At 42.0% G+C, this 12,270-nt stretch overlaps 1 protein-coding gene across 2 annotated transcripts in view; it reads right to left on the bottom strand.

The window, feature by feature from the left end:
- Positions 1-1,134, bottom strand: part of TAB2 (TGF-beta activated kinase 1 (MAP3K7) binding protein 2) — a 90,475-nt gene extending 89,341 nt beyond the window's left edge. The window contains exon 1 of one of the 2 annotated variants that reach the window (XM_047858123.1): positions 1,012-1,134. The gene's annotated coding sequence lies outside the window, so the exon portion shown is untranslated. The remainder of the gene's footprint in view (positions 1-1,011) is intronic. The other variant, XM_047858127.1, reaches the window with a different exon arrangement.
- Positions 1,135-12,270: the final 11,136 nt, after the last annotated feature.

Genomic DNA, 12,270 nt, shown 5'->3' with positions numbered 1-12,270 from the left:
GCTCTTAAAAACAGCCTCGCATGGGGGACCTGAATTTCACGAGCTACTGAGAAACCCCTGTGAAGCTGCAAACTCCCTCCGCTCTCCTGGAAACTCCTCTTATCAGAAACATTTGAAGAATTTCTCCACAACAATTAAGCGGACTTGAAGAATGGAAACCTAACATCTCAAATATACTATATATGGAATGAAACGTGGCCAAACACATACAAATACAAACTCACACGGTCCCCGAAACTTTGGTTTACAGCTCTGCCTGAGCAATCCGACAGCATCAGCAACAGAAAGATACACCTGTCACCTGTTCAGCAATATCCAGACCCTTTCAACCTCCCCGCTACAACCACAATCTTAGGGGGTGGAGATAGATCGGACAGAACACTAGAACTCTCCAGTGAAATCGAGGGGGCCGCATATTCAGAGCGGGGCTTGCTCCCCATTTCAAGAAGGCTGCAGAAAACCAACACTGCAAAGGGAACGAAGTTCTCCCCCCCCCCCCCCCCCCCCCCCCCGCCCCACCGTCGCCACACAACTCTTTCAGTCTCTAACCCCAACACCCTGGCTAAATCACCTCGACCGGACTACGGCTCCCCAAAAAGGAGTTTTCCTTCCCCCACCCCCATCTCACACATGCCGGAGGGGCGGGCCGGGGGCACGGGTGCAGGCAGGGGCCCTCCCCACCCCCTGGCACCCTCCCCTACCCGGGGCTCTCCCCGGCTCCCGACTGCAATGAATGCCCCCCTCCCCCTACACACAAACTCCCCGGAGCCCAGGCCCGGCCCGAGACTCCCCACCCCCACCCGGTCGGGAGGACTTGGGGGGCCTCCCACTCTTCCTCGCCACTGGGGGAGGAAGGAGGCGGAGGGAGGAAGAGTGAGGGGAAGAAGCGGACGCCCCGCAAGGGCCCTGCGAGTCAGCGGAGCCCCTTCTAGACGAAAGGGGGGTGCGGGAAGCTGAGGGGAGAGCCGGGACCGGGGATCCCGCCGAGGCCCGGCAGCGCTGTCCGTTTACCCTTCGCCGCCGCCGCTTCCCCCTCCTCCTCCTCGGCCGCCGCCGCCGCCTCTCCCACTAGGGCAGCCGTCTCCACCGTCGCCGCTGCCGCCTCCACCACCACGGCCGCCGCCAGCGCCGCCGCCGCCTCCGATTCCACCCGGCAGGGGGGACACCTCAGCCCTCCCTCCCTCCCCGCTCAGCCCCTCCGATCGGCCGCCGCCGCCAACTCCCTCCGGCCGCCGCCGCCGCCGCCGCTCGTGGCTGAGGGGGAGGGGAGGGGAGGGGGTCGGGCTGGGTCGCCCCGCCGGCGGCTGCTGCAGATCAAAAACGCTGGCTGGGTGGCGTCGCCGCTCCCCGCTCCTCGGCTCCGGCTCGCTCGGCCTCCCTACCTCCCTCTGCCCCCACCCCCCTCGCGCTCGCCTGCCCTCCCCCCACCCCCCCAGCTCTCGCTCGCTCTCGCCGCGGCTCCGCCAGCCCAGTGCAAATCAAAATACTGTCACACAATATGGCGGCGCAGCCGCCGGCAAACACCGCGAGATCTGCGGCCGCTGCTGAGGCGGCGGCTGTGACGAGGCCTCCCCCAGCCGGCCGGCGGCGGCCGCCGCCGCAGCGGCGGCGCGGGGATGCTCTTTCTCCGCCCTGCACCCCTCCCCCGACACTCGCAGACTCCACGCCCGCCTTGTGAAGGCCGGAGGGAGAACACAGATCAGCGACGCGGACTGGCGCGGGCCGCCGCCGGGGCAGTGCAAGAGGGGGCGCCGGCGCAAAGAGCTCGGGGAGGGCCCGGGAATCCTACGTTTTTAAATCCCGATCTCTCATACTTTGGAGGGCTCTGTATGTCGGTGCGTGCGTGTGTGTGTGTGTGTGTGTGTGTGTGTGTGTGTGTGTGTAGAAAGTGCAAGTTCCCCCACCCCGCGGGGCCGGTAGCAGTTTGCGCTGGAAGGCGAAAGGAACCCCGGCTCCGTCGGCACGGCCCGTCCGGAAGCGGGCGGCGGGACCTGCCCCCGATCGGCGGCGCCCGCGGGCTAGGGGCCCCGCGCTCCGGGCTGGGGGTGGCCCCGGCGCACCGGTAGCTCAGCGCCTCCCGCGCGCCCGGGGCCCGAGGGGGCAGCAGGTGGGCCCCACGGCGGAGGCGGTGTCCGGCCGCCCCGGGGGCCGGGACACACCCCCTTGGAGCCTGGCTGCGCGGAGGCCGTCGGCTGACCGGGGTGACCCGAGCGGGAGCCCGGAGTCCGGAGTCCCAAGAGAGTGTGGGAGAAGTCCTGGAAGCGTCGGCACTCCCACCTTTGAGACTTGAAAAAAAGAGTCAGACTCGGAGTTTTCTAGAGCGCTTGGGGGAAAAAAAATCGAAATGCTGCAAGGGTTTTGTTTCGATTTTATTTTAATTGCACGTTCCTAGAAGTCCTAGAAGCAGAGCCAAAGACACTTTAACTTGGGGGGGGGGGGGAGAAGGGGAGACTTGTTTCTATCTTCTTAAAGACATATTTGTTTAATTTCCCCTATAAAAAAAAAAAGTGTTTAACACTCAGACATTTCTCACAATGTAAAATATTTATTTAACGATTCTAGTGCTTTCATGGTGTCCAAAACACCACGGCATTTTTTCTGTCCCTGTCCAAAATGTCCATATCCCTGCCAGTTTCTTCCTTAAAACAATTCTTACTTATTCCCCAGAAAAATTCTGAAGGACCGTTATTTTTGTTTCCAGATGAGTGCTATAGCTATCATGACTATTTTTTTGGTAAAGTATCTTTTAAGCAGTACAGGTTTCTACACAGTTGAAGGGCTTTTCTCGGTTCCTTTTTCCTCAGTCATCATTTAAAATTACCTGTAATCTTGGAATAAAGAACCAACTCAAAACCTTTACCACCTCAAAAGCCAAAGTGCTTGTTATTTACAATATCAGAATTTAAGTATTTTCTCTCCTGTTGATATCATAAGAGATGTAAAAATAAAGATTCAAAAAATGGAAATGCTGTAGTTTTATTCACTGGTGGGTAACAAGAAATCACCAAACTTTGATACATTCAGTAGTCCTGTCTGAAGAATTGTTTCCATACTCAGTGTTAAAATAATTGAATAAATGAGTTTAGAGAAATTGGATCTATTATTAACTAAATTTCACTTGTCTTTGAAACCACTAAAAAGCACAGAGCCGACAACTGTTTTTGAAATGGTAGAACTGTGTATGTTATATTTTTAGGAAAACTTATTTAGTGAAATAGATGTATATTTTAAGAGAAACAGAGTGCTTTATAAACTTATGAGTATGATAGGTGTGAGCATACACTGAAGAGCTTTAACGTGGACCTGATTGTGAGGAAGCATCAGACAAATGCAAAAAAGGAGAAAATTTTGTAAACCGACTGGCCTGTATTCTTAAAATACTACCAATGTCATAAGACAAAGCAAAGCAAAACAAAGCTGCAGGTGAAATGAAACTGAAGAGACATGACAACTAAATGCAACATGTACATTTGGAACTGGATCTTTTACTGGAGGAGAAAATTGCTAGAAAGGACATTATTGGGATAATTGATGCAATTGGAATATGGACTGCAGAGTAGATAAAACTGTATCCATGTTAAATTTCCCCGAATATGATATGTCCGAGAATATCCTTATTCATAAGAAAACATATGGAAATATTAAAGGATAAGTGGACCTTATGGGATTTTTTTCCCAAATGGTTCAGAAAAAATAAGTTACACACACACACACACACACGCACACGCATGCACGCACATCTCTCATGTCTCCCATACATGTATACAGACAGTGATGGATAAAATTAAAAATTGGTGAATCTAGGTTATTATTAGTTTTATTAAAGAATCAATTTTATTTCTGTTGAGGTTGGAATATGATGAAAAAGGGCTTCCCTTATAAAATATGGAATTTTAAATGAGCCATAAGGAAGGACCTCTAAAAAGTGAGGTTTTGAAAATGCAGGAACAGATTGATTTCTGGAAGAATAATTCACAGGATAAAAGAAAAGATATTTTCCTTTTTGGAGCCTATAACAAAATTATAACTTATTTTTCCAAGATGGTTTAACTGTTCTCATGTTAAACCACACACACACACACACACACACACACACACAACTCACCATCTTAACCATTTTTAAGTGTGCAGTTCAGTAACGTTAAGTATATTCACATTATTGTACAACAGAGCTCTAAAACTTTTTCATCTTGCAACATTAGAAACTCTAAACCCAACTAAAAACTAATCGTCCCTCCCCTCCCCCAGCCCTGGCAACTACAGGATGATTTTTAAATTCTAAGAAATTAGAATTGTTAGAAATTTATTGTTAGAATTGTTAGAAATTTATTGTTAGAATTGTTAGAAATTAATTGTTAGAAATTTATTGTTTAAATATTTTAAAGCCTTGGTGAATATGGGAATTTCTGTACTATTCCTACAATGTCTCGCTAAGTTTGAAATCATTGCAAAGTGAAAAGTTTTAAAAACCAAAGAGCCTTAAACAGCAGAGTTCCTCTACTTGACTAAGAGGAATAAAGTTGTAAGGTGGACAGAGCGATAGAAATAGATTCTTTTACGGTGGGCTAGCCATTGTTTCTCAGTAACAGGTGCAAGTTTTGTCCATTCTTCTATTTAATCTACTTGAATTTGGAACAAAAATAGCTAGAACACTTGTTTTGGTAAATGTGATTTCCATATTTAATGATCTAAGAAATATTCAGTGTCTATTAGCCCCAAGTCTCTGGAGAAAATAAGAGAGAATAAAACACACTGTGCCTTTCCAGGGCTCTCTGTATTGATTACAGAGATAAAATAAGACAAAATCCTTGTGCTGTATTCAAGAGCCTTTTAGTCTAGGACTGTGCTGTCTGATAGAATGGCCACTACCTGCCTGTAGCTATTTGCATTCAAATTAACTAACTGAAACAAAATGAGAAATTCAGGCCCTCGATTGCACTGACCATATTTCAAGTGCTCATTAACTTTCTTCACAGAAAATTCTATGGAACAGCACTGACAGTAGAAGAGATTATGCTATAGAAATAATACCACTTCAAGGTAGACAGTAAAAAAGACCACAGAAGTTTAGGGGAAGGAGAGATTACTTTGCAGGGGGTGGAAGAAGGGAAGAGACAGCTTCAAGAAGAAAGTTGCATATAGACAGGAGGAGGTAGAACAAGAGTATTTCAGGGAGAGAAAACATGAAACGAGCAGGAAAGAAAGAGGCATATTCGAGGGATAGCACTTAATTCTGTGTATGTGTAACATGAGATATGTAAAGCAGGGTAGAACTGTATAAAACCACAAATGCTGAGCGGCTAAGTCTGAACTACTCTCTAGGCAATAGGAAGTTACTAAAGGTCTTTGGATAAGAAAAAAGACATGGTCAAATAGTTCATTAGGAAGGAGAATCTAGCAGCAGGTGTATGAAATAGATTAGGTTTGAAGGCATAAAGACCACATAGCATTGCAATAGCCCAAATGAGAGATAATGAAGAATTGATAGTAAGGAGGTTCTCACTGGCATGTAACAAATCTCAATTTTAAATGGATTAAGTAATAAGGAAATTTAGATCTCATAAATTTGGGTATTATAAACTAGAGTAGATTTCAGGTTTGAAAGATCCAGAAGCTTAATAATATCATCAAGAACCAAGTTCTTTCCATCCCTGCCCCAATGTCATGAGTGTTAGCATCATTGTCTGGCTAATGGCAAGATGGCAATGGCAGTTCCAATGATCACATCTTGAAGTCATAATGTCCAGAGGAGGAAGAAAGATCTTCTTAAGAGAGAGAAAATATTACCCAGAATGACTTGCCATCCCTCCCTCCTAGGCCTTAACTGAATCGCAATGCCCACTCATGAACCAGTTCCTGGTTTATATGAGGGAACAATTGTCGAGGAGTCAAAGACAGAGAAGTGAGAGTCAAAGGTGACTCAAGCGTTTAAGGCTAAAAGACTAGGGTACATAGGAAGAGGAGAAGTTGTGGGAGGGAAGATGATGATCTTTGTGATAGTCCTCCTAATTTGAGATGCTAAAGGGGTATCTAGATGGAAATGATCAGCACGTGAAAACATGGGACTGGAGTTCAGAAACAAGATCACAGTTGGGGATATACACCGGATGTCATTTGTGGAGAGAAAATAAATTAAGCCATGAGATTGCCAAAGGAGAAGAAGAGTGGGGACGATACATAACCCAACCCTGGAGGATGAGGTAAAAGCAGGGAAAGCAAGAGAAGTAGGCAAAATTTGGCTATATATCATACAGAAATCAAGGAGAAAGGATGGAATTTCAAGAAGGCCAGCAGTATTAAGTGCTATGAAGAGATTCAGGATGATGCAGGCTTGGAAACATTGGGTTGCTGAATAGAAGGTGATTGTGACCTTTAAGAGAGTTGTTTGATAGTAATGTAGGAGCAGGTAGGTTTCAGGAGTTAAGGGATGAGCAGACAGGTCAAAGTATGAAATGCAGACTATTCTTTCAAAAGGTTTGGTAGTCATGAAAGGGAGAGCTACATGAATGAGGATGTTTACACCAATATTTACTTAGAAGACTAAATATTGAAGCAACAGAAATTTCTGAACATACTATTATTTAAAATAATATACTATTGTTTTAAAATTAGGATTTTGGTAATCAGTTGTGTGTGATGCAGTCATTTAAAGTAATTATTAAGATTATGGAACAGTATGGAGAAATATTTATAATATTAAGTGAAGGAAGAAGATAGAAAATTTTTTAAAAACACATATGGATCACAACGCCAAAAAGTATACATGCCTGTGCATATAAACATGCTATGAAATAATCCTAATTGTCTTGCAGTGGTTGAACAAAGGTTTTTCAGATTTCGTGTCGTGAGATAGCGATTTTATAATTAAAATGTATATGCACATATTTAAAAATATTAAATGGCAAAGACAGAGGATCATGATGTGAGGGTTGAAAAGGTTGAAAAACATTTGTTTTTGTTTGTTTTGCTTTAGTAGGAAATAAGAAACATTTAGCTGTGTTTATCTGCTGTGGGGAAAAACTCAAAGGAGAGTAAAAAATTGAAGGTGCAAGTGTGAGGTGATGACTCTTGAGCATGTAAGAGAAGCCTATGGGATTAACACTGCAGACACAAAAGGAGAGTTTTAATTTTTTAGGAGAAGAGGCATTTTCCGAGACAAAAAGAAATAAGAAAGGAAGAAAATTCCCCAAAGTGTGTTTGGATGTGTGCATGTATGCAAATTGAAAGTTGATTCTAATATTTATTTAAATTTAAGAACCTAGAATAACCAAGATAAATTTTAAAGGAGAACAAAGTTAAGAGACTTACACTACCAAATGTAAAGACATCATAAGACTCAGTAATTAAGACACTGTGGTATTGGCACAAGGATGCATGAATACACCAAAGGAACATAATAGAGAATCCAAAAATAGAACCTGATTTATGACAAAGGCACTGCTGCAATTCAGTGAGGAAAGGATAATATTTTCAACAAATGGTGCTGAAGCAATTGGCTACTCGTATGGAAAGAAAAGATACTTGATTCCTACCTCACACCATATATAAAAATGAATTCAAGATGGATCATAGATCTAAAAAAAAAAAAAAGATGGATCATGGACCTAAATTAAATGGGAAATTAAAAAACAAAAAAGCTTCTACTAATCAAAAGACACTATCAAGAGAGTGTCTTGATAATGACACCCTTAAGAGAGAATATACTTGAGTATATATATTGACAATAGACTCATATTCAGAATATGTAAAAAAATACTTTTATAAATCACTATGAAAAACTGAACAATGCAATTTTTTAAATGGGGGAAAACTCCTGAAGCAATATTCTACAAAAATGACTTCCAAATGGCCAATAGGCTCATGGAAAAGTGTTTCACATAATTTCTTACTAGGAAAATGTAAATTGCAAGCACAATGACATATCACTACCTACCTATCAGAATGGCTAAAATTTAAAAGACTGACAGTACCTAGTGTTGACAAAGAAAGGTAGACAGCCACCTGAACTCTCATGCGCTACAGATGGGAGTGTAAATTGGTTTATCCATGTTGGAAAACGCTTTGGCAGTATCTACTAAAGTTAAACATATGCCTACTCTATGACTCAAGTGTGTTGGTTCCCTTTATGCTTCAACTTGGCTGGGCCACGTATCATTCTGCGTGTTTCGGTGAGGGTGTTTTTGTATGAGATTTCCTTTCAGATTGATGGACTCTGAGTAAAGCAGATTGCCCTCCATAATGTGCATGTGTCTCATCTAATCATCGAGCACTTAAGTAGAATAAAAGACCAACTCTCCCTCAAATAGAAGAATTCCTTCAGCAGATGGCTTTCTGACTTGAACTGGAACATCAGTTCTTCCTGGTTCTCCAGACTAACGGCTTTTGAACAGAAACTGCAGCATTGGCTTTTCCTGGGTCTCCTGCCTGCCAGCTCATCCCGTAGATTTCGAACTTGACAGCCTCTGTCACCACTGTTATTTCTTTTGTCACTTATGAAAAATAGATAAATTCAACTTCATCAAAATTAAAAACTTAAGTACATATCCAAGAGAAATGAGAACATATGTCCACAGAAAAAAACATGTACATAAATATTTATAGCAGCATTGTACATAATAGCAAAAAAATAGAAACAACCCAAATGCCCATAAATGGATAAACAAAATGTAGTATTTCCATCAATGGAATAGTATTTGGCAATAAGAAGGAATGGAGTACTGATACATGCTACTGCATAGGTGAACCTTGAATACATTATGCTACCTGAAAGAACTCACTCAATAAAAACTGCATATTGTATGATTCCATTTATAGGCAAATCTATAGATGGAAAGTAGGTTAATGGTTTCCAATGGCTGGAGGAAGGGGAGGAATTTGGAGTGACTTAATCGGTATAAAGTTTCTTTGGGGATGTTAAAAATGTTCTAACATTGCATATTGTGATGGTTTCACAACTCTGAATATACCAAAACCCACTGAATTTTGTACTTTGAAAGGGTGAATTTTATGGTATACGAATTATATTTAATAAAGTTGTTATGTATGTAACGAGAATGAATTACTGATTAACAAAATAGATGAATATCATAGATACTCTGGGAAGAGAAAACAGCTGGACACATAAGAGTGTACACATTGTATGATTCCATACATGTGAAGTTCAAGAACGGGCCAAACTAATTGATGGTGATACAAGTCAGAACCTCTAGGGGGTTCTGGGTGAGGCATTTGATTATGAGGAGTCATAAGGAAGCCCACTGAGGTACTAGAAATGTTCCACATCTTGATCTAGGTGGTGGTTGTTTGGATTCAAACATATGCAAAAATCTATCGAGCTGTATACTGAAATTCAGTGTGAGTTTGGCACTTTGCTGGATGTATTTTGTATTTCAATAATAACATTGACAAAAATGGAGAAAGATGGGTGATAATATGGAGAGAAACTTAAGCTTGGAAAGAAAGAGACAGTAGAAAGGTCATGGGGGCCTCTGACCTTTCGGATATGCCGAAAGCAAGGCCTATTTCTCAGAGTAAGAGTGTTGGGTGAGGGATTCTAAATTCGTGGAAAGGAGATAGTTACATGAAGGAAAAGAGTCATTCTTTTTTGTCTTATTTCTTTTAGGATAGGTAAGGTGGTTTATGTGCACATGTTCCTATGTGTATGAAATATGGTATGCATGCGTTGTGTGATGCCACTGTGGGGAGAAGCACCAGATGTTGTTATTATGAATGATTTTAAAAACTTATTTCCGGAGAATAATCTCAGTGAAGTTCATGGGAAATCAACAATCTTCTTCGTTTACTCAGACATCCTTTGCCTCAGGACTAGACCTGAAAACAGGAATTAGAATGGCTAACCTTCTGATCTTTATCTCTCCCTGTCACCGTATATCATAGATTCTTTAATAGAAATATGTTTCATTCAGAAAGGTTTCTGTCAGCACGATTAGCAATTGTTTACAATCTGTAACAATGTCACCTATCTTTAAAGGGGCCATTGGTGTTCGTTACTTTTAAGGTTCCTCTTCACGTTTAAACAGCTACAAAACCATTGTAACCACTGTTTAAAATGTCTTTTTCTCAACCAACTAATAACGACAATTTCCTTTTTTTTTTTTTAGGATTTATTTATTTATTTATTTATTTATTTGAGAGAAAGAATGAGCAGGAGAAGGGCAGAGAGAGATGGGAAGACAGAGGATCCCAAGTGGGCTCGGTGCTGACAGCAGAGAACCCAACGTGGGGTTCAAACCCATGAACCGTGAGCTCATGACCTGAGCCAAAGTTGGACACTTAAGCGACTGAGCCACTCAGGTGCCCCAACAATTTCCATTTTTGAGACTAGATCGTGATGCTAAATCTCATTAGAAATTATTGCAACTGTCTTATGTGGAATACATAAGACACCTTGTTGGCGTGGTGAACAAATGGGAAGAAAATCAAGGCACACTAAATTTATCAATTCTAAGCCAATATTTATTATACAGTGCTTTACAATTTACAGGTTTTTTTTCACATACATTATCTTCTTTGTTCTTCACAGCTTCTTTTGTTATACACATTATTGCTCCCACCACCAATTCACAAACTAAAGATCTTAGGGTAAGAGGTTAAGTGACTTACCCAATCTAAACCAATTAGTAAGTGAACAATGGGGCTTTCAACAGATCCTCTGACCACATATCCCAGGATTTTTTTCATTATACCATCATGTAAGACGCATTCTCTTTGTTTAGACAATTTATAGTGGCGATAATAATAGGGTGAGTAGTTTAAGAGAAACAAAGTTACACTGGGACTTCAGAAGAGTTGGAGATCACAGGACAGGCTTCTTGGAGATGATATTTCAGATGAGCCTTGAGGAAGTGATGGGGTTGCAAAAAAAAAGGAGGACATTCCAGGTGCATTTGATAGCAGAAGAGAAAGTATATCAGGAAATCATAGAGAATATTTTGGGAACCTTAAGTAGTTTGGTTTTGCTGAACTATAGGAAAAAAGTAGGATCGTGTTGGAAGACAGATTTAGGAAGCAGTGGTATACCATTCAAGTTTTATGAACAATGGGATATGCTTGGATATGTATTTCATGTATCCTCTGTTCAGGTGCAGAAGGAAGAGAGGGGAGGTGGGGAGACCAGAAAGCCAATTATCTCTGGGCAAAGGGATAGAGGACTTTTTCAAACCGATGGCCATGAAAAGGAAGAGTCAGAAGCAAGAGAAATTTTAGTAGTAGATTTTAAAAAATCACTTTAGGCAAATGAGATAAAGTAGGACGTGAAGGGGGAAAGAGTTATCAAAGAAGGCTATGTGATTCTGAGCCTGAATCATGGAGGACTGTTATCTTGTTAACAGAAACAGAGAAGTAAGGTGGACATATTGCTTTTGTGAGAATGAGGAATTAGATTTTTAATGTGTTGAACAATTATTTTAGTTGTCCTGGGGACCCTCTCAAGCCTTCACTGCCATTCAGATGCGTCAGGATGAGAAGCTCAACTTGCAGAGACTATAAGTGAACAATTAATGTATGAAAGTGTTTTACTTCATTGGTAATAACATAAATTCAAGTTAAAAAAAAACAAAGGAGACATTTTTTTTTTCCAGCCTATCAGGTAGAGAAAGATTGAAAAGACCGACTGTTCAGAAATAAACTTAAGAAATATATAAACTTCTTCTAGTAAGAAGAAAACTGGAAACTACTGAAGGACACAAAAGTAAGTCAGAAAAAAACAGAAATAATACATTCTTTAAAATTTTTTTTAATGTGTATTTATTTTGGGGAGACAGACAGACTGTGAGCTGGGGAAGGACAGAGAGAGGGAGACACAGAATCCGAAGCAGGCTCTGGGCTCTGAGCTGACAGCAGAGAGCCCGACATGGGGTTTGAACCCCCAAAGCATGAGATCATGACCTGAACTGAAGTTGAACACTTAACCAACTGAGCCACCTAGGCGCCACAGAAATAATATATTCTTGAGTGGAAGACAATATTTTATTTATTTTTTAAATGTTGAGAGAGAGAGAGAGAGAGAGAAAGCATGAGCAGGGAAGGGGCAGAGAGAGAGGGAGACAGAATCCCAAGCAGCCTCCAAACTGTCAGCACAGAACCCATGTAGGGCTTGATCTCACCAACCGTGAGGTCATGACCTGAGCTGAAATCAAGAGCCGCTTCCTTAATCAACTGAACCACCCAGACACCCTGGGAAGACAATATTTTAAAGATGAAAATTGTCCCCAAGTTTATAAATTTAACTCAACTACAATCAGAAGTTGA

Source organism: Prionailurus viverrinus, chromosome B2, assembly GCF_022837055.1.
Source record: "Prionailurus viverrinus isolate Anna chromosome B2, UM_Priviv_1.0, whole genome shotgun sequence".
NCBI classification, from domain to species: domain Eukaryota; kingdom Metazoa; phylum Chordata; class Mammalia; order Carnivora; family Felidae; genus Prionailurus; species Prionailurus viverrinus.
Note: the sequence above shows the minus strand (reverse complement) of the source record. Positions and strands in the feature narration are given on the sequence as shown.